Genomic DNA, 23,645 nt, shown 5'->3' with positions numbered 1-23,645 from the left:
AGACGCAAGAGGGAGGAGATATGGGGATATATGTATATGTATAGCTGATTCACTTTGTTATAAAGCAGAAACTAACACACCATTGTAAAGCAGTTATACTCCAATAAAGATGTTAAAAAAAAAAATTGCTTTCTGTGTTCGCGTCCACTGTGGTGCCACCAGACGTGCCCTCAACATGCAAAACGACGATTTCGTGGACCTGTACGCACCGCACAACCGCATCATCGGCTCCAAGGACCATGCGGCCATCCAGACAAATTTGGCCAAGGCTGACAAGGTGACAGCCAGGTTCAACGGCCAGTTTAAAACCTACTCTATCTGCAGGGCCATTCACAGGATGGGTGAGTCAGAAGACTCCATTCTCCAACTGGCCAAGGCCGACGGCATCTCTCAAAGAACTTCTGAATGGAGAGGATCACAGATGTGGAATATTTTTCATAAATAAATAGTGAACCCCCCCAAATTAAGTTAATATATCAAAACACAACTCTAGAAAGTTGTATTCCCTAACAATGACTAAAATTTATTGACTGCTTTCCATATATATACAGCTTTCCATATATCAGGCACTGACTGGTAAATGAAACCAATACACGTAGTGAGATGTTTACATTAATTCATTTAATCCATATCATTGCTTTACGGGATAGGTATTCCTGTTGTCCTCTTTTATAGGAGAAGAAAAGTGAGGCCCAGAGAGGTTAAATAAGTTATGCAAGCACTCACAGCTCTTAGGCTGAAAGGTAGGGATTCAGCCCCAGGGCTTCCGGCTCCAGGTCTTCCTCACTATAGTACAGCCTCTGCCCACTCAAGCCACCATGGTGCCTCCTTTTGAAGTCCTATAGTTCTTACCATCAATCATGCATATTTAATATTGAACACTTGCAGTTTTGCATGTTTGTTGCATTTTCATCTTAGTACAACATGTCTTCCCAACTAGACTCTAAAACACTGAACGCAGGAACTGTAAATAATACTTCTCTATAATCCTCACAGCACTTAGCACGATTCTCCACTCATTAAATAAGATTTAATTGGACTTTCGGCAAAGAGATAACTTTCAAAACATCTATTCCGATAATTTTGCAATCAGATAAACTCTGCCAACATTCTTTGCTAAGAAGCAGTCATCTTTTGAGATTGCTGGAAATTTAAGTTTAGAAAAAAAGAAGTTAATGCTTTTTTATCTCATTCTATTCCCTTTGACGGATGAAACCAAAAATAATCACTTCGCATCTCCAGAGTGCTCCACCCCCATGAAAGCAGGGGGAGAGTGAGCCATCACTAGGACACAAATGTGTTCTGCTCAAGGCAATCAAATAAATCAAGCAACCCCCAAAATACAGTTAAAGCAAAGTGACTCAGATACAGTTCATGTTTTTAGTCACTCAGAATCCAAAGTTACTCTGAAATACGAATAGTTTTTAAAGCATTACTCATTTTGCTTTCTCTGATAAAACTAAAATAATCCAATACAATTATCTGGATGGTTATAATTTAAAGATTTAAAATACACGCTCAAAACCTAACATTTCAAATTAGTGCCACTCTTTAGGACAAACTCTAACTAATAATAATGATCTGGTATAAAAGTATCCTGGAGAAACTAATTTCCTACCATTTTCTTTTTATTAAGCTAATCTGAAAAAAAAAAAAAAAAAAAAAAGAGCATTCTTCCATGGGGCTGTCCTAGAGAAAGCACAGCACTGTAGAAGCCCGTACCTAAAAAGTCATTACTCACAGTTGAAAGCTGTTTTCCCATCTCATCTAAGAAGCCATTTATTCTCACACTGGAAAATTAAATATAGTTCAAGACCTTCATTTAGAAATAATTGACTTTCACCAAATCCATAAACTAGAACAATTTTTAAGTGACCTTATCAGTAGCTCAAATAGGTTTAATCATATATGCCAACTCCTACTGGTTGGTAGAAGAGACCTGGATACTGTGTTGAGAAGGATTCTGAAGTCATATCCAAGAAAAAACATGTTTGGATCAATTAGCAATCAGCAATGCATGTGTACCAGTACCAAAAATTTGGGCTAACTGCCATAATTGATGAAAAGTAAAATACAAACCCTCAATCTGAAATGAGAGATGTGGGCCAGGGATTTCAAAGATGCTACTGGATTAGTTGGTTCATTTTAGGAGAGAAAATTCATTGCTTAGTAGTGCCCCAGATTTATGGTGCTCTAATCAAATAAGCAGTAGAGGATAGGAGAGGGACTTAACATTTAGTGACAGTCTACTGCATGTCACGCACTGAGCCTTACCTCAACCACCTACTTCCATGGCCATATCCAAGATTTTTGTCATTACTAATAACAACACCTCTCCATTATCTTAATTTTAATCATTCTATTCCTCAAACACCATCTCCTATCTTTCTGGCTTACTCCCTCCAGTACCTAGTCTCCCAGTAATCCTTCTACCCCACTGATATATCCAATTCATTGGTCCTACCACCCTTTCACTGTCCCTCACCTCCGCACAGGGTTCTCAACTTTCCTACTTACACATCATATACTCCACGGTCAATTTTCACTCCCTTGCATTCACTGTCAACTCCATTGCTCTTCTGTCTCTTCAACGTAATTGCCCAGCAAAACCCTACGCTTTGTTAAATCCAGATCTCTCCTGACTCCAGACCTGTATCCATGTAACCTAAATGTTGCCAGAGAAAAAAACTGTAGTGACTGGTCTCATTCTAAATTCATGATTACTTCAAGAGCGTCCTTGGTAAGACTGCCCATCCCACTCTATTTCCTTCATCCATTCACCCTCCACTAGACATTAATTTCACACTTTCTCCCCTCTCTTCAAATCTCCATGTCTCTTCCTCCTTACTTACTCTCCACTAATGGCCCTGTTTCCAGCTGCATGGTAAACACAGAAACAAAAGAGAATTCCCACAGCTTGTCACCACACCTTCTCCGCACCTACCTACATCTGTCTGCACATGCTCTACCCTCTCTTCTGATACAATGGATGAGCTGGCCTTGCTTTGATCAAAAGCCAAGCCCTCCGCTTGCATACCAGATCCCATCCCTCTTCCTTAATCAGGAGCATCTCTCCAGCAATTCTCCCCTCTCTCAGCATCATCAATTTTTCCCTTTCTACTGAATCATTCCCACCAGTATTCAAATATTCTATAAATATACCCATCTTTAAAATAAAAAATTGTTTAAACTTCTCTTGACCCCCACATACCCCTCCAGGTATTGCCTCATTTTTCTGCTCCACTGTTTTATGGAGGCAGGAATACCTAATCAGAAGGATTAGAAATAATGTGTATGCCACCCTAGGACAGTGTCTAGCAGAGAACGGAAACTCAAGAAATAAGTCATTGTTTATTTATAGTAATGTTAAGATCCTGCAGTAGGTGCTAAGAAATACACAGAATTAAGAAATATACTCCTGACATTTTTTATTACCTTTTATTTTGATAGAATTTCAAACTTATTTGAAAGTTGCACGAATAGAACAAGGAACTCCCACATACCCTTTACCCAGATTCATTCATTCTACATTTTGTCTATCACCACCACCATCACCATCTCTCTCTCTCTCTCTCGCTCTCTTTCTCTGTGTGTTTTCCCAAGAACAACGACATTCCTCTTACATAACCGCAGTTCATATCAAAATTAGGAAATTTAACAAATACCCAAAGTAGTTTTCAAATTCAAATTCCAGAAGTATTTTTTATTCAGTTTATTTAAACTACAAACAAAAACCAAACAAACAAAACAGTTTACCCATTTCTGCTCCATTTTATAGCCAAAACCTTTGCGAAAACTCTTCCTGTTTCCATTTCTCTTCTTGAATCTACTCCAGACAGGATTTGCTCCCAACCCCCACCCTGTTCCACATACACCACTGAAAGAATTCTTGCCAGGATCACAAATGGCCCTTTTATTGCTAAATTCAGTGATGAATTCTCAGAACCCATCTCTCTTGACCTACCACTCGCATTTGACATAGATGATTACTCCCTCCTTAAAAAACAATCTTCACTGGCTCCCAGGCCACCAAAGACTCCTGGTTTTCTTCTTATCCCACGAATGACAATTTCTCAGTATCTTTTGCTGGTTCCTTCTCATCTCCCCAACCTCTAAATATTGGAATGTTCCAGGACCTCGTCTCTTCTCTATCTAAACCCAATCCTTTGATAATCTTATTTTGATATCTTTATGTTAATAACTTTCAAATATGATCTCCATCCCAGACTTCTCTCCTGAACTTCATACTAGCATGTTCAACTGCCAATTCAGTAACTCCACCGAAATATCTAATATGCATCTCAAACTTTCCATGTCCAAAATTAAACTCCCCACCAAAACCCACTCATCCCACAATCTTCCCCATCTTAGTAAGTAACAGCTCCATCAGTCCAACTGCTCATACCAAAACACTTGGAGTCATTCTTGAATCCTCTCCTCTCTAGTCTCTCATACCCAATCCATCAATAAATTCTCTTGGCTCTACCTCTAAATCTGACCACTATGCATCTGACCACTTTCCACCACTTCATAATACAAGTCACCATTATCTCTTGCCTAGTTTCCTTAATACTGTCCTTGCCCCACTGTGGTCTATTCTCAACACAACAGCTAGAATGACCCTTTTTAAAGAGTAAGTCAAGTTATGTCATTCTTCTGCTTAGGACCCTTCAATGACTTCCTACCTCACTCAGAGTAAAAGCCAAAGTCCTCTCAGAAGCCAAGACCCTACAACAACCTCCCTATGGATATGTCTCTGACTTCAGCTCCCACTATTTTCCCCCACTCACTCCACTTGAATCACATTAGCCTCCTTATTGTTCTTTGACACAGTATTCATCCTCCCACCTCAGGGCCTTTGCACTTGCTATTCCTTCTTCCTGTAATGCTCTTTATCTAGATGTCCACTGTTTGCTTCTTCACCCTCTTAAGGTCTTCACTCAAATGTCATCTTCTCAATGAAATCTTCCCTGACCACCCTATTTAAATTCTAAGAAAATACTGGCATGCCCTTTCACCCTGCACTGTTTTGTTTTTCTCTATAGCACTTCTCACCACTAGACGCACTATTTTATATATGCATTTGTTTGTCTGTCTACCCCTACCAGAATGAAAACTTTGTGAGAACAGAGTACTTTGTCTAGTCACTGATACTTACCCAGGATACTTACCTAGTACAGAAAAACCAGTAAACATTTGTTGAATTAATGAAGGAATGAATGTTATCTCATTTTATCTTCACTTAAACCCTATAAGGCAGGTCTTACTACCCCAATTTTATGATGCAGAAAGTGAGGCCCAAAGGATTAAATAATTTACCCAATAGCATACAACTAGTCAATACAGGAGTCAAGATTTGACCCCCAAGTCTACTTCCAAAGCTTGTCGTTTTTCTCATGACACTGAATTGATTCCTTCAGAAGTAAATACTTGTCTGTGTGGCAAAGGCTTAAAATAATGTTGCGCACATGAAACTTATATAATGTTATAAATCAATGTTACCTCAATAAAAAATAAATTTAAAAAAAGAAGTTTCAGGAAAAAAAGGAAAAATTAAAAAAATTAAAAGTCCCTAAATCCCAATCAGGTGGTTTGGAATAAATATAGGTATTCTGGGAAGACAGTGATGGTGATGGTATATTTTTTGACTCTGGTCAAGTCTCCCCCATAAAATCAGACAAACTCAGCAAAACCCCAAGCCCATGGATGACATCTATAACAAACTAGGTGGCAAAATGTTCCCAAGAAATTATATGAGGTGAGGATAATGCATTGACATAACAGGACCTACATAGTATCAGCATCTGCACAGGATGCAAGATAATATATTAATAACCATATTATTAATAATAATTATTATTAATTAATTGTGTTGCCTTTGGAGGATGATAGGAAACCAATTCATTATCTTGAAAACTATTAAATGAAAGGAAAGAATCAAGTATTTATCCTGCCTTTCTTATATGAATTGTACCAGTGGTTAACCAATGAGATGAAGTGAAGGGTCTTACATTGAAATATTCCAACTAATAAATGAAGGAGAAATTAGAGACATGTAACATCAGTATTCTGCAACCACTAATCTAGGCATTGAGCATCAAAAGTTGATAATATCATAAAAATAGAGATATCCAGATGTTACGTGTCTGCTAATGAAAGATCATACCACCTATAGTCTTGCCACACACAAAAAATTGAACCTGAATCTGAACAAACCTCTAGATTGGGATTTCTCAACCTCAGCACTGATGGTCTTTGGAGCCGGATAACTTCTTGCTGTGGGGATCTGTCCTGTGCATTGTAGGATATGGCAGTAGCACCACCCACCCTGTTGTAAAAATTTTCTTTAATTAGAAAATTAAAACGTCTCTAAACACTGCCAAAAGTCCCCAGGCAGTGGGAGCAAAAGCACTCCCCACTGAAAACCACTGCTCTAGATGCAACTACCATTCCACAGGTTAAAACAAGAGGACAGAGGAACATGTCAAATTAAACCATATGGATGCAACCAGCAAATTACAGACTGTGGGAAACTTCAGAGATCAAATGACCCAGATTCTTCAAATAAATTTCCAGGGGAAAAGGCAGCAGTGGAGGGGGGAACCTTTCGATCAAAATAGACTTTAAAAACTTATCTTTTAAAAACAAGCAAAACTAAACTATAGGGTTTAAAGATGCACCTTTGGGTGATAAAACTATAAAGAAATGGAAGAAAGTAATTACCAGAGAAGTCCAATAGGGAGAAAGGTAGGCGGTTGAGGTTCGGATGGGACATTTGGTCAACCTTGGGGCTTCTTAGGAAACTGGCAGTATTCTATTTCTTGACTTTGGTGTTATTTAAAAAGGTGTGGACCTTATAATAATTCATTGAGTTTTGTATTTGTTTTATCCAGTTTTCCGTGTCCGTGTTTTTCCAGTAAAATGCATAAATAAACGAGTAAAAACATAATCAATAAACAGAAGAACCTGCCTTCCTTTCTACTGCACTTGAGTTGAAGTTCTGTGGGAACTGTCCTTGAGCAGAGAACTTTGAATTTATTAAATTCGGGTCGATGTTTATGTTCCCTTAGCCCAGAGGTGTAAATCCTGATCACTGCTTCAAAAACAACTTTGAAAATCGTAGCAGGACTTAACACAACCCTACACAAACCGTATGTGTGATGTCCGTATCTTGGCCTACTGTTGAAGGAATGTCTTGCATCAAATCAGCAAATACCTACAAGGGAGCCTGTTGTGATCCAGGCAATCTGCCAGGCACTGTGAGGAGAGCAAAAGAGAAAGATGTGAAGTACTGGCAAGTGCAAACAAGGCTCACGAGAACTGCATGGGCTGAGTCGAGATTTGTGGGACGATGACTTTTAGAAGGATTTGCAGGCCCGCGAGACAGAGACACTCCACAGGTGTATCTCCTTTCTTGCAAAAGATATGCTCCTGAAGAGTTCTGTGGTGATTAAATTTTTATAAATTTAATTATATGTTCTCATTGACTTACATTATAATCAGAGAGTGGCTTTATCTACATTTTGGATTAATCTTCAACTGGCAGTGGCTCCCAACAGTTTAAGTTTCCCTGCTTCTCTGTCAAGTAGTTGATAGTTTATAAACAAACATTTAAAGGCACTATTTAAAGGAACCCTTGAGTGAATCCTTTTGAACAAAGGATTCTTTCATAACATTAATAAATAATCATTAGATTGAAGGTTCGTCAAGTTTTCTTAGAGTAAAGCATACCTATTCCCAAGACCCGGACGTCCTTTGATGGGATTTCATTGAAATTATATCTCTTTACCAAGGATCAGAATCTATTTTATGTGTTTTAGGACAACATCTTGCATTACTAATGTTCTTACTTTTTCCAATAGCATTTGAAAGAGCATTTTGTCCAGACACTCATGGGAAACATTACTAACTGTAGCCTGTGTTACAGAGTTACGTGATGCAACAGTACTTTGGCTGACATGACTCAGTTTAAATTACAGAATAAACGCAAAATGCTACTAAATCCAGGAGAGAGGTAATTTGAAATGACTGGTCTGCTGGTTGGATTCTTTGGAACAGAAGATGACTAAGCTGCTCACTTTAGAACTGTCTCTTGAAGGCTGGGCTGCCTGGAAATCTCAAGTAGGTCACTGAAAAGCTTGAATTGAGGATGGAGCTCATTGGCCCCACCATTCCCAACCGTGTCACCACAGTGCTCCCCCGCTGCCTGCACACCACAACTCCTTCTTACCACTCTGTTATCCCTGTCAACACTTGATTCTCGCTCAGCTCTCCTGATAACTTCTCCTGGACAAGTCAAAGAAAGACGCTGTCCTCAGTGCCAAGAGTATGAAAGCCCATCACACTTCACAGTGGTCAGATCACACTTGGGTCTAGAACATGGTGAGAGACTCCCAGGCTGCTAGAGAATGGCAAAACTCTAGGGTACTAATGCTTCTCCAGTTGGTTTAGGTACAGATGCTCTTGCATGTCATCTTGACTGGGATTTGTGGACCGGTTTTTAATATAATAGCTCACCCTGTTGGTTACATATACCCAAAGGGATGTGATTTATGATGAGTTTCAGCCTGACGAACTTTGTTATTTCTTATTGAAGACCCCATTTATTTTGGAGTAAATGGGTTGGCTTACTTTTTTTGTCTTTGGTGACAAGAATATAACTTATAATTGGTTTATTTAGGAAATGTACTAGAAATAAAAAATGGAATGCAGCACAGAAGAATAAATCAAGAGTCTGTTTTACTGAAGAAGGGAAAAATGATGCTCTTGCCAAATCAATTACTTTCTGTGGCTCATAGAACTGCTTCCCAAGGACTAGATACTGCCTTCCATACTCTGCTCAAGAAGCTTTAGCCGTAAGGCACTTATTTGAATGCAGCGATACAGCCTCATAGTTACAGTTCTGGAGTACCTACGGAATTCTGCAGCTTTTAACATGCATTTTGCTATAGTCACTGTGGTAGGTAAAATTCTAAGATGCACCCCAATGATCCACACCCTCTTAAAGATCCCCTCTGCTTAAATGTAAGCAGGACCTATGACCTGCATCTAACCAACAGAATATGGCAAGGTGGAGGATTTTACATAAGTTAACAAAGTCCCTAATCAGTTAACTTTACATTAATTAAAAGGGAGATTATCCTGGGTGGGCTGGACCTAATCAGGTGAGCTGTTTAAAAGAGGGTCTAGAGGTCAGAGACTTGAAGCAGCAATCTCTCTCTATCTCTCCCTCTCTCTCTCTGTTGCTGATTTTGAAGACGCAAACTTCCATGAATTCTACAGTCTCGAGGAAATGGATTTTGCCAACAACCACGCTTAGAAGTGGATCCTTCCCTAGTGGAGGCTCCAGATGAGAACTCACCCTGGCTTACATCTTGATTTCAGGCTTATGAGACCCAGAGCAAAAAACTCTGCCAATCTGTGCCCAGACTTCTGATCTACAGAAACTTTAATAAATGACATTTGTTTTAAGCCTCTAAGTTTGTGATAACTTGTTATGCAGAATAGAAAACGAATACAGTCATGAAAAATCAACAGTGGAATAGAAGTCTTCCACTAAGTGGATCCCTAACCCACAAGAGTCAGTGAACACAGAAATCAGAGGATCACAGATTAGAACAAGTGCTTCCACTCTCATCCAACCTCATCTATCTTTCCATGTCTAAGAGCAAAGGATCTATAAAGGAGACCTAATGTATGTTTCAGAAAGGTTTTCCCTGCCCCAGCATTGTTGGTTGACTACAGACCATCATTCTGGGTCTACCTTTTCCCACATGTACAGCCCCTAAGTGCAAAGACCTGTATAAACCAAATGTGCCTCAGAAGAAATAAGAAAATACTAAACTCAGTAGGTAACAATGAGTGCCAAATTGAAATGCATGCCAATGTCAAAATCAAACTCCAAGGGCAAACACTAAACCAGGAATAGTAATAGAGGCAGCAAAGCAGCTATTGTCAATGGTGTTCGGATTGAAAAGAGGCTTAATGGAAGTAAGACACAGGAAGACTGCCCCTGGCATGTATCAGGCGCCTGGGAATTGTCTATAGATAGATGGATGGATGGGTGGATGGATGGATGGATGGATGAATTACAATCAAAAGGAAATGGTTTATCATTACAAAAGAGCGAGAAATGAGAGGAAAACGCAGTAGCAATGAAAAACAAGGACAGGGACGGTGTCAGAGAAATTCTTAATGCATCAAGCCTTCAGAGTTCACGTAGCCATAGAGCAGTGGTTCTCAAAGTGTGGTCCCATGACCAGCATCATCAGCATCACCCGGGAGCTTGTTAGATATGCAAATTCTCTGGACTCACGCCAGTCCTACTGAATTAGAAACTCTGGGGATGGTGCCCAGCAACCTGTCTTAAGAAGCCCTCTAGGGGATTCTGATGCACACTCAAGAACCACTGACCTAGAGAAATGAAGGAATCTTGTGGGGATGGCTTTAAAGAAAAGAAAAAAAAAGCCTAACGGTCTCAACCCTGGCTGCACACTAAAATCAGCTGAGGAACTTTGAAACTACTAATGCCCAAGCTGGCCTATCATCAGAGATTGATTTAATTTAGTGTGAGACGGAGACCAGGCATCCAAATTATTTACCAGCTCTCCAGGAGATTCAAATGTGCGGTCAGGGCTGGGAACCTCTGATGTAAGAGGTGAAGCAGTGTGGGAGGACATGATTCAAGAATGCTACATAAATGACCTCGAAAAGAAGGCTAGTCTCTTTCTGACATGGTGTTCTGCTGCCTTCAAAGGATTCACACATATATTCTCAGCTGTCAACACTGCTATGCTTTTGCACAGGGCAGGGAAATTGCTTTTATTTCAGCAGCAAAGAAAATATAATCAGCAGCCAGCCCTTTTTGCCCGTCCCTTGCTCACCCTCTGAGACGGCTTTGTACAAGCAATGCTTCCCTTCCCTGCCCTCAGTATACGGAGTGCCCCTGGGAGCCAGTGAGGAGGAGAGGCTGCACTTTCTTCTACTGAAGCGGCAGCAGCCACCACAGGGCCATTGGCATATTTGTCCCCCAGACCTCACTCAGGCCCCAGCGTACACAGGCAGATGCCTCAAGAGGTCTAGATATCGCATCACCAACTTTAAGCCACACAGCCCCTCAGCTACTCTCCAGAGACCACCTTCACCTGAACCTGGCAGGTGAATGAGGGTCTCCAGTGGGAAAAGAAAGGAAGCACTGAGTCAACTCCAGCTGCCAGGGACAACGAAAAGGGCTTTCAACTGCATGGGAGCACACGACCCTCTCCTCCTCAAGGCTTAGCTTCAGGAGCAACTGTCTACATAACCTAAGTCCACTTGGGTCAGTGGGTGAGAGGGAACACTCAGGAAAGGACAAGCCTCCAGAGAGAAACCATACAGGTTTAAATTGTCCAAGAGCACCACAGAACCTGTGTACCTTTATGCAACGTATAGCCAGATTCTCCCCCAGTTCTATGCATGTGCACGGGACCTTTGGGGGTACACCTAGTGGAGACGGCTTCACCGCTAAATGGCACAGTGGTAACCTAACTGGGCAGGTTCACATTACACAGATGACCAGTAGGAACAAGCAATAATGCCTTGCCACAGAGCCTCAGAATGTAATATATAATAGATGACAATGACAATGATGATGGTAACCAGGTCCCCCACTGGAAATTTAAGTTTTCCACAAAGCTCAATCAAGCATTCCTTAAAAAGGCTAGAAGAACCTCTAAGCATTTCAGAATCTGTAAGCATGTTGCCTCAATGAAACCGCCCAAGAGCACCCAAGGGTGGATGTCAGGCCAGGAAAAGGAGGCAGAGCAGGTGGAGACTCAGGCCTTACATTTGTCAGGATCTGAGTAGACAAGTTTTCCAGTTGGGGACTGCTATCTAAGAGTAGTGGCTCTCAACTAGGGGTGATTTTGCCCCCCAGAGGACATTCGGCAATGTTTGAAGACATCTCTGGTTTTCACAATGGAGTAGCGTGTGCTACTGGCATCTAGTGGGTCAAGGCCACGGACACCGCTAAACATCATACAATGCACAGGACAGCTCCCCACAGCAAAGAAGTACCTCGCCCCAAATGTCATTAGTGCCAAGGTGGAGAAACCCTGGTCTACAGAAATGTCCCCACAACAAACGATGGAGGAAGAAAATATTGATGGATTTTTCTTTCCATAAAGGCTCAGATTCTACCCACAGTTTCTATCAGCATCCCAGAAGAACAGAGTTGTTCTCCTCAAGGAGACAGATAAATTAATCTTGACAGATTATCTTGTCCACCCCCTGCTTTCAGGGAACTCAAGGTCTAAATCACCCAGGACCAATAACTGTCTAGTCTCTTATCAAATATTTTCAGGAGTAAAAGCCCCACAGCCTCCCTGTAGCAACTCATTCCAATATCTGTCTTCCTAATGAACAACATGTTAAGTTGAATCATTTGAAATTGCCAATAGTTGAGCGAGTCTGGCCTTCGAAGATGGCAGTTTCATGTGGTTCAGCCTAACATTACGCCCTTAAACAAAAACGTGTCCTCCTTTTAGAGGCCATTTTCTTGTGTTGACTCTTCAGTCAGCACCACACAGTTTCTGGTGACAGTGATAACCAGCCACCTGCCGTCTGGGATACCTCCCCTCCCCTCCCCTCCCCCACTCCTCACCCACAATCCTCACCACCCAATCTTCACTGGCTCTTTCTCCAGCAAAATTATTAGGATTTTCTCCAGGTCAATTGTTATGTCTTTTTTAACTTTTTTTTTTTTCATTTTCAGCTCTAATTCACTTTACCCTATGGGAAGGAGCCAAAATAAAGTTGCCACACACAGGGTCTTAATACTTGAGCAGATATGAAAGAAAAGCCCATATCCAGGTCTCTTGGGTCTTATTTTCATGTACAGTGTAGCTTATTTAATATAGGCCTTATATACCATATATTCATTTAAGTAACCTGACCTCAACTTACTGCTATGTAAGCAATTTGAAGGGGGGACTCACAGTTATTAAATGGCTACCATGTGCCAAGCAATGTGCTACAAACTTTCACACATATTATCAATTTAATCTCTAAAACAAGGTTGTGAGGAAGGTATTCCTATTCCATTTCACAGATGATAAAACTGAGGCAGCTCGACAAGGTTAAATAACCTTCGGTGCCAGCATGTGAGCCAGGACGTGCATCCATATCTGTTGGACACCAGTGCCCACACTGTCACCATTATCCTCAACAGACTGAGTAAAGTTACGTAGAGATTTAGAATTTCACAGTGACCACTTGAAGAGTGCATTATTACCGGCGAATTGACCTGACCTGTTATCTTTACCCTGTATCCTAGCAGAGTGCCCACTTCCCCAAAAAACACAAAATTACTTCATGGTAGCTATGATCTCTTTTAATACATCAGCATCATCTCCTTTCCTCATTTCAGTATAAAAAACAAAACAGCCAATAAAACCGCCTGTGAGCTTTCTTTTTTTTTTTTTTTTTACAAGAGTCTTGCTGCATCCGTTTTCAGCTGAAAAACATTACCCGTTGCTTTTCATTCAGCTCTTTCATAAAAAATCATAATTTCACTGATTAAAGATGAAATCATGTTTATTCTTATCTTCCAAAAACACTGCTTAACGTACTTAAAATCCCCTTCACGTGGTAGACGTGGGCCAAGGGGGTGGGGTGCGGGGTGGGGGAGGCAGCAGCGGGAGCGGTTCTGAGCAGGTGATGGGCTGAGCTGTGGCCACCATGTGGCTAATTGCTGAGGGGAGCACTGGCCCTCCACCAGCAACTCAAGCACTTCTGCGGCTACAAAAGGGACAAAGGCAGCAAGCCCCACCCTTCAGTCCCTGGCATCTGCAAACTCGCTTCTTATTCTTCATTTACTTCTGAGTGCAGTAAATGGGCATTCACTGACCAGAGCCACGCTCTCCATGATGGGAGAGAGAGAGAAGCAGCACAGCTTCATAAAGCTCTGCTACAGTCGTTACCTTTTTAAAGTTTCATAATTTAGTGGTAGATGCCGTCTCTAAGGGGCATTTAAAAGCAAATTAAAATTTCTACTCATGGCTGCTAAGGACTCAAATTCTGCTCATCACTGAGGACAACTTTTTTCTAGAACTAGCTGTGTGTTATTTGCCTGCGATCTGAAATAAGAATATGCTGTGCACAAATGTGTTATACAGTCATCCTAAAATAAATTAATTTGCTTCTAAATGTCAGCTAGAGACAGAGAATCACTGCACCTGTGTGGAAAGTCACCGGCTGGGGGAACAGAGAATCTGGCTTCCACCACACCATCCACCACTAACTAGCAATGTGATTTTAACCCGTTCATCCTCAGTTCCCTTATCTGTAAAACAAGAGATTACAAGTAGGTTTTCAAATATTTTTAGCAGTGAAACCTTTTTTTCTCAGAGTTTCCAGAATCCTAATATGCCAGTGATCAAAAGGCAGCTGCTGTGACTATGTCTGGACAGGCAGGCCAGACTCACCCACCACCACCATCCCCTCCCCTCCTCCTGTCCCCAACTCAAGCCCCTTAACTCACCTCTGCACAATCCTGGGCATCAGGACTTGAAGATCATTGGACCAAGTGATTTCTAAAGTCCCTTTGTGCCCCAAGTGTCTATCGGGCTAAGTGGCCAAAGTTTTTAAAAGCAAACATTTTATGAAGACACTTGATAGAAATACGTCAAACCTATCAGCCTGGTAGGGAAAAGATTATACACAATGAGCAATTAGAGGACAATTTAATTCTCTACATTAAGGTCTGTGGCCCTGGCTTAGAATACAAGAGAAGGTCCTTTGAAGAGCACTGGATGAATCACTCTTACAAAGTACCCTGAGCACTTGTGGGCCAGGCAGAATCACTGAGTGTTCCCTCCAGTAGCCACTTTCATTGGCCCTGTGGTGGCCCCTGCAGGACACGTGAACTGGGCACAGATAAGGCCCGATCCATCAGTGCTGCTCTTCACTCAGAACCATGCCTGTGCTGATGCCGCTTTTAAATCCGGTGCTTTCCCTACTCAACTGACAACTGCTGCCTTTATTAATGGCTGTTTTCCTGCCTGAATGATAAAATGTGTTTTCATTTGCCCTTTAGCCCCAAAACCTAATTATCGAGTCACCTAGGGTGGGGAGAACTATATACTCTTTTGATGGGCTATGAGGCCCCGAGAGAGAGTGATATGAGAACAAAATCAACAGAGACTTGATGGAAATTAGCAAAATTTCTCCATTTGAAAATATATCTACCATTGAAGTAAATTTAAAATATTTTTCAAAAAATTACAATGAATTAGGGAAATGCAACTCAAAACTACAATGAGGTATTACCTCACACTGGTCAGAATGGCCATCATCAAAAATCTACAAACAATAAATGCTGGAGAGGGTGTGGAGAAAAGGGAAGCTTCCTACACTGTTGGTGGGAAATGTACTCAATAAATTGGTACAACCATTATGGAAAACAGCACGGAGGTTCCTTAAAAAACTAAATATAGAACTACCATATGATCCAGCAATCCCACTCCTGGGCATATATCCAGAGAAAACCATAATTTGAAAAGATACATGCACCCCAGTGTTCACTGCAGCGCTATTTACAATAGCCAAGACATGGAAGCAACCTAAATGTCCAGTGACAGAGGAGTGGATAAAGAAGGTGCGGTACATATATACAATGGAATATTACTCAGCCATAAAAAAGAATGAAATAATGCCATTTGCAGCAACATGGATGGACCTTGAGACCATCATACTGAGTGAAGTAAGTCACACAAAGACAAATATCATATGATATCGCTTATATGTGGAATCTTAAAAAAATGGTACAAATGAACTTATTTACAAAACAGAAATACAGTCACAGATGTAGAAAACAAACTTATGGTTACAGGGGGGGATGGGGGTGTGGGCGGGAAGGTGGGGAGGGATAAATTGGGAAATGGGGATTGACCTATACACACTACTATATATAAAACAGATAACTAATAAGTACCTACTGTGTAGCACAGGGAACTCTACTCAATACTCTGTAATGACCTATATGGGAAAAGACTCCAGAAAAGAGTGGTTATATGTATAACTGACTCACTTTGCTGTACACCTGAAACTAACACAACATTGTAAATCAACTAGACTCCAATAAAAAAAAAATTTTAATTACAATGAATTCATTCAATAATTAACTCAAGCAATTTTTACTGTGCATTGACTCTGGTCCAGGCACTGAGTTAGGTGCCAAGGATACCATGAAGAGTAAGACACTGTCCCTCTCCTCAAGTCACTGAGTCTCCCACTACCATTCATGTAAAGAACTAAGTGAAACACAGAATGATGTGTGCCGGGCTTCCCTGGTGGTGCAGTGGTTAAGAATCCACCTGCCAGTGCAGGGGACACGGGTTCGGCAAGCCCTGGTCCAGGAAGATCCCACATGCCGTGGAGCAACTAAGCCCGTGCGCCACAACTACTGAGCCTGCGCTCTAGAGCCCGTGAGCCACAACTACTGAGCCTACGTGCCATGACTACTGAAGCCCACACGCCTAGAGCCCATGCTCCGCAACAAGAGAAGCCACCACAATGAGAAGCCCACGCACCGCAATGGAGGCCCACGCACCACAACAAAGAGTAGCCCCTGCTCATTGCAACTAGAGAGAGCCCGCGTGCAGCAACAAAGACCCAACGCAGCCAAAAATAAATTAAATAAAAATAAATAAATTTTTAAAAAAAGAATGATGTGTGCCACAATTGAGGTGAGTAGGGTACAGTGGGGTGACAAAGGACAGAGTGCCTGGTTTGGGCTGGAAAGGTTGGGAGGAGTGACTCCTGAGCTAGTTCTTAAAGGGTGAGGTGGCAAAGATTTTCTCTCTTCTGCTCACAGTGGCGGAAACCGCTAGTGTTCCCTCTTCTTCGGGTGAACATGGCCAGGTTACATTTTGAAGCCTCCCTTGCAGCCTGCGGTTAGATGTTGCCATGTGACTGAGTTCTGAATGTAAGCAGAAGTGATGTGCACCACTTCCAAACCTAGCCCATAAAAACCCTCTCACACTCACCCCTCATGCTCTTTCCCCATCTGCCATCTGGCTGAATGGAGAGGACTCCAAGGATCTAGAGGAGGGTGATCTTCTCAAGATGGGAGAAGCCAGGATCCCTGAATGCATGGAATAGAGCCCCCTCCAGGCTCAAAGTGTTAAAGAAGGTGGTGGGGAAATATTTATAATTCCAGTAACCAAAAAATACTGGCAGTGGAGCGGAGCGGCTGGGCCCGTGCGCCACAACTACTGAGCCCGCGTGCTGCAACTACGGAAGCCCACGTGCCTGGAGCCCGTGCTCCGCAGCAAGAGAAGCCACCACAATGAGAGGCCCACGCACCCCAGCGAAGAGCAGCCCCTGCTCACCGCAACTAGAGAAATCCCACGCACAGCAACGAGGGCCCAACACAGCAAAAATAAATAAATAAATTAATTAATTAATTAAAATAAGTAAATAAACTCTTAAAAAAAAATACTGGCTGTGGAAAACTTTGTTTGCCATTCCTGACTATTCATGAGGCAGTGGGAAGCCTTTAAATGGTCTTATACAAACAAATAACATGATCAGATTTGTTTTTAAGAATGGTCACTCTGGTGGCGAAATGGAACATGGATGGAGAAGTTGAGCAAGACAGAAAGCAGAGAGAACAAATCAGAGCATAGTTTCATAGTAAAGGCAAGAAAAAATGTGTACTTGAACTAAATCATTTGCAGTGGAGATATAAAACAGGGGAAAGACTTGAGTGAGGCCATTAGAAGTAAAGAGCTATTAGAACATGATTGGGGTGGGGCAGGAGAGTCAGGAGCCACATACAACTTTTGAACTCCTGGCTTTTGTCGGGTTTAAATCCCAGGAAAGAAAACACAGAGCCTGAAGGTTTGGGGGACAGGTCAGTGAGCATTTTGGATACACTGAATCTGACATCCAGGTAGAGATATCTAGGAGACAGTGGATATATAGGTCTAGAACTCAGGAGAAAGATCAGGACTGAAGCTTGGACTTGAGAATCACTTGATTAACACCTGATGAGGTGGCCCAAGGAGAATATGTAAAGGAAGAAGGTTAAAACCCAGAGAACAATAAAGAGAGGATGAAGGAGGGGAAGCCAGAGGGAAACTGAGAAGGGACATTTTGGGGGTAGGGGAGGAATCAAGAGAATGACAAACAACACAAAGACCAAAGAAACAAGGTTAAAAATAGTGTTCAACAAGGTTAAATGCCATAAAATAAAGTAGGTAAGAATTGAAAATTAATGATGACTGTATCAGGCAGAGTCTAATCAGGAAAAGAGAGGCCACTCAAGGCATATTTGTCAGCTTGGGCTGCCATAATAAAATACCATAGACCAGGTGGCCTAAACAACAGAAATATATTTTCTCATAGTTCTGGAGGCTAGAAGTCCAAAATCAGGGTGCCTGCAGAGCCAGGTTCTGCCTTGCAGATGGTCACCTTCTCACTGTGTCCTCACATGGCGGAGAAGGAGAGATCAAACTCTCTGGTGCCTCTTCTTATAAGGGCACTAATCCCATCATGAGGACCCCATCCTCATGACCTCATCCAAACCAATTACCTCCCACAGGCCCCAACACCAAATACCATCACAGTAGGGATACGACTTCAACAAATGAATGTGGTGGGGGGGGGGGGGGAACACAGTTCAGTCCATAGCACCAGGTATTTCAAACAAGCAATATAATACAGTGAAGTGGTGATGGAAAAGCTGAGAAGCCAAATAGGGAATGATGAGTCATTCCAGAGATTATCAACAGCAAGAAGCCACAGTCATCCCTAGGACTGCACGACAATGAGAAGAGTGGTGTTACCTTAGCCCAAACCTGCGGTCTCCCTAGCTGAAGTTGGAGCACTGCGGGGTTGCCCTGTAGTAACTGATACTCCAGAGAGAGGGGTTCTGTGAGGGGCCTGGAGCCAAAAAGAAGACACAGTCACCACCAGAGATAACACATGAAAGAGAGGGCAAGAAAGGGAGAAATACCCTGGCTTCTCTCCTCCTCTCACCCTCTGCTAGTGCACCCCATAGGCTGAGCCCACCTGGCAGCCAGAGGACAATGGCGGTCGTTTCCTATGAAATAGACCTGAGAGTGAAAAAGAGTTGGAATAACTAAGAGAAGAGTAAACCAGTAAATCAAAGGATTGACAAGAGGCATTAAGGCATCAACCAAAACTAGAAGTCCTAAATTTCTGTCAGTAACAGACAAATGTGTGATGCCCTTGAGTCTCTAAATCTGTACCTAGCACAAAGCCTGACACACAGGTGTCCAAACATTAGGTGTCCAATGTTTCATGAATGAATGGATGGACAGACGAAGAGATGGGCAAATGCAGAAAACCTTAACCAGAGAGCCCCTGAGGCTGACATTAAGTCCACAGGATTCTCATCAGTCTCTCAGAGAATCTGCATTTTGGGGTCTCTAAGAACATGAAAAACCAGGTGGTAGCATCCTGACCCTCTGAGGTCCTTCCTGTTCCTGATGCCTTGACTTCAAGGTCCTCCTGATGGCAAGACTTCTGCTAACTTACTGAGTCTGGAAATGGCTGCTTTTCAAAATCTCCCCCTGAGGATGCCCATTCTAGACCGAGGCATGCCTTGCCTTCTCAGCTCCTGTCAGATAGTCTCTAAATCCAGTGAATTCTGAGGGCCCTCCTGCCTTAGTTTACCCACCTCTCTTGCTTCCCTGGGTTTTCCAAGTGAATCCTCCAAGAAAAGCATTCTAGGAGACTTCAAATCAGGACTTCTTCAGAAGCACATAATAGCAACTCAATACAGTTACACTAGCAGCCAACACTCTCTGCCTGGAGTGTGGGGATCTCCATTTAACACTGTAAAGAGAGATCCCTAAAACACAACATAACCTCACCTTGTAGGTGGATCACACAAAACAAACCAAGTGGAGACATGAGGATTGGAGGAAAGAACACTATAGGAGGAAAAGCATTTAAAACGGTGTTGCTATAATTTTTTGACAACATAATGCAGAGGCTCTTTCAGTCAAGTACATCGACACCTCAGTCCCTCTCCACCTCCTTTCCCCCATGGTGTTGTCTTGGCTGTCAATTACTGGGAGAGAAGGCTGTTCTTTAAGAGGCTTTTAAATGGTATTAGAAATGATTGGAAGCTCACCTAAAAGCTCTTGAAAAAAAAGAAAAAAAGAAGTCTTCACCTTCTGCTTGTGTTGCATAAAATGCAAGGTCCTGTTCTGTTTGTTTGTTTGTTTGTTTGTTTGTTTGTGTGAAAGCTGGAAGCAAAGATTGAGTACAGTTCAGCAGGTTAAGTGAGAAACTAATCGCCAGCAGTGTTTCTGACCTAAGAATTCAGGGCCCTCTCTGACCTTTTGTGAGACAAAAATTCAGGGAATGATGTGAGTACACCTCTCTTTAGAGTATCAGTGTGTCACTGAAATGTCTCATGCAACCCTGTTCCCATTTAATGCATAAGGAGCATCTTGCAATTTAAAACAGTTGCTCTGTAAAAGAAAAAAATCATTCACTCATAAAATTATCCAAGTAATCACCCCCCCTAACTTGTGTTTTATTCCAAATGTCCATCCATCACAGGGAATGGTGGTGTTTGCAACTGTTAATGTACCACCATTCTTGTTAACAGTGTTTGCTGTTAACTTTGCACCGTCACCATAAGTGTGTTATCTGCAGTTACTGATGCTCACACTATTACACTTTTCTTGTGATCAACATCTTTGAGAGGGCTGGCAGGGTTTTAAATGATGCAGATTCTCTCAAGGTTACTCGCTGGACTAGAGCTTCCCTCTTAACCACCCACCAAGCTTTTCATCTTATGAGACATCAAAGATTGCCTTCAGGCCTCCTGACAGATCATCTCAGGAAGTGTTGGGCAGATCCTCTTCTGTACTCAAACACAGATCTCATGAGCATTTACTGCCTGTCTGCAATCACTCACTTGGTCGTTTGGCTTGCCCACTGGACTCCTTGGGGAGTGATTTTGTCTTATCCTCCTTTGAATCCTCACGGCTAGCCCTTTAATGCAGGCAGAGAAAGCCCTTGCTCCAACTAAAAAAGGCTCGTCTGACCCTCCCTCTGCGATGAGTGGGTCCCCATCTCTGGCCTGGTCCCAGAGTCAGTCATGCTGGCTGGCAGCTGCAGACTAGAGCAGACTAAAGCAGAGTGTGAAATAAATTGCATACCTGTGATGACAGGAGGGAGACGAGGTGCATTTCATTGTCTCCTTGAACATTATGTTGATAAGAGCTGGGCAGTGTAAACTATACAGGTCCATCACAGCTGCTAACATGTGCAAAAGTTGCCCACAGAGATAATGTCTTATTTTCCTAGGAATACAATGGGCTCCCCAAAGTGACCTTCAAAGCCATGGAGAACACAAAGAATATGATGCATTTATTATACAAACATCTAGACAGATATTCATCCATTACTTCCTTTATTCATTCAACAAATATTTATTAAACAAACTGTACTAGAGTCATGTTGAGTACTGAGGATATAAGAGTAAGCAAAAGGAACCAAATCTCTACCATCATGATGTTCATATTCACACAGGTGGCACCTATGCCGAAATGTATACCTGTCTTATACAACCAGGACACTTTAGGACTGGGGATACCAGCCTTTAGCTGTTGGAGCATACTTGTTATGAGAATCCTCTCTTTGTCACATTATTAATCATTCTAATAACTTTTATTTCAAATTTGATTTCTTATTAATAATTAAACAATATGTCAAGATGATGAAACCCAAATCATAGAGTGTAACATAGATTTAAAAGCTACTTCTTCAGTTCCAGACACTTTGCAAACATTATTTAACTCACTCCTCACAACAATACCAGAAGTTGATATTGAATATGATATCTGCATTGCACAGAATAGGAAAATGAGACTCAAAGGGGTGAGGCTGCTCTCCCCAAGTCATATGAAGCTAAGATTCAAACTCAAGTCCATCTGGTGCCAATGTCTTTGCTTTTTCCACTACACCTTTTTAAAAATGACTTTCAAACAATCCATATTAATGTTCCTTTTTATCAAAGAAACACCACTAAGTGCTTCTAATGTATACCTAATTTGCTTCAATTTCCTATTTAGTTACACCAGTTTTATGAACTACACCTTATGATCTCCTTCTAGTTCTACAATCAATGAGAGTATTAAATGGACTGAGCATCTGCCCTCAGCATTATTATTCTAGATAGGAAAATGATTACCAAATTCATGCCTATGAGTTCACCTTTCAACATTCATTTACTCAAGATGAGTAATTACCCTAGCGGGTAATAATTAGGTAATTAGTAAAACTAGTTAATACAAATAGCATATTAATATAACCAAATAAATGCTAGTATAATTTTTATAATTATTATGGCATATAGGTCTACATGATTCTTTTTTTAGTTAAAGACATAATTTCTGGGCTATGTATTGCACAATTTTAACTTGCATGTGGGAATGCCTTTTGACATCTGTGACCCTGCAGAGTAAAAAGGAGATTGAGACAATTATCTCGGGTACCGAAGCAAAAGCCTGCTTGCACTAAAATTATCTGCCTAGTCTTTTCCTGATTTTTCTCTAAATGGTTACTCCATTTTTTTAAAAAAAGAGCCACCTTATAGCATTGTACCTAAATATCCTTCTCTGCCTAGAAAATGAAAACATTCTAAGAATAATTTAATCAGGATAGACAAACAGTTCTGCACATATGCAGAGTATTCTCTGATTCTGTAGTATAATCCTTGGTTTGACATTTGTATTCCCCAAAAGAAAAGATTTATCTTTATCAACACCACCCTGTAGATTTCCTAACTCTCCCCCCCCCCACACACACACACATAGAAAAACCTAAAGCAACTGGAATGGATAAGCACGTTCATGAGAAAAAGTAAATATCTCTTGATATTGTGGTACACACACATGCACACAACAGCAATCTATGTTTGTATTTTCGGTGGTAGATATTATTAAGCATTATTAAGATACCATTAACCATATCCTATGATGATTTCACTCAAAATGGTTATCAGTTGTAGGACAGTCTTGTGATAGATATTGATCCATACCCAGGATATGTAACAATTTGTAAACACTATGTAGGAAAAATTTTCATCTGCCCTAAGCATGAACTGCCAACTGGTTTATATACCTTTATAAAGCCTCTAATGCCCAAAATATTAGAATACCAGCAGCATGAAATAATTTGCAAACTCTCTAACTGGGGTCTAGTTTACAGTTCTCTTGTTTGGGCTAACCTCTTATGACTGAATTACGTTTCATTACTGTTTATGAATATAAAATAACAGGCTGATGTCCAGGCCTTCCTTTCATGGCAGAAACCCAGGCTCAGTCAATATTTTTACATGCTAACATACATAATAAAGGCATACACATGAAAACTGATTCATTAACTTCCTTGATAGGTGTTATTCCTTCCTATTAACCAAGGTTTCATCTTTAGCCACAATTGTATATATGACAATATACCACAATTGAATTAAAAACTCTTTTTCTTTCTTACAAACCGTAATACAATTGTGTCTGATGGTTCAGTTGTGATTTTTCTAAAAGCAACTGATGCCTTCTATGCAATCCAGTCTCATCAGTAACTTTCCCATAGATCTCATTAATGCATAAAGGAACCCA

The 23,645-nt window shown here is 41.3% G+C and overlaps 1 pseudogene; it reads left to right on the top strand.

Moving 5' to 3' along the window:
- The first annotated feature begins 175 nt into the window (after positions 1-175).
- Positions 176-23,645, top strand: part of LOC137756246 (small ribosomal subunit protein eS21 pseudogene) — a 137,682-nt pseudogene continuing 114,212 nt past the window's right edge.

The sequence above is a fragment of the Eschrichtius robustus genome, chromosome X (genome assembly GCF_028021215.1).
Source record: "Eschrichtius robustus isolate mEscRob2 chromosome X, mEscRob2.pri, whole genome shotgun sequence".
In the NCBI taxonomy this organism is placed as follows: domain Eukaryota; kingdom Metazoa; phylum Chordata; class Mammalia; order Artiodactyla; family Eschrichtiidae; genus Eschrichtius; species Eschrichtius robustus.
The sequence above is the reverse complement of the archived record's forward strand: the minus strand, read 5'-3'. Positions and strand labels throughout refer to the sequence as shown.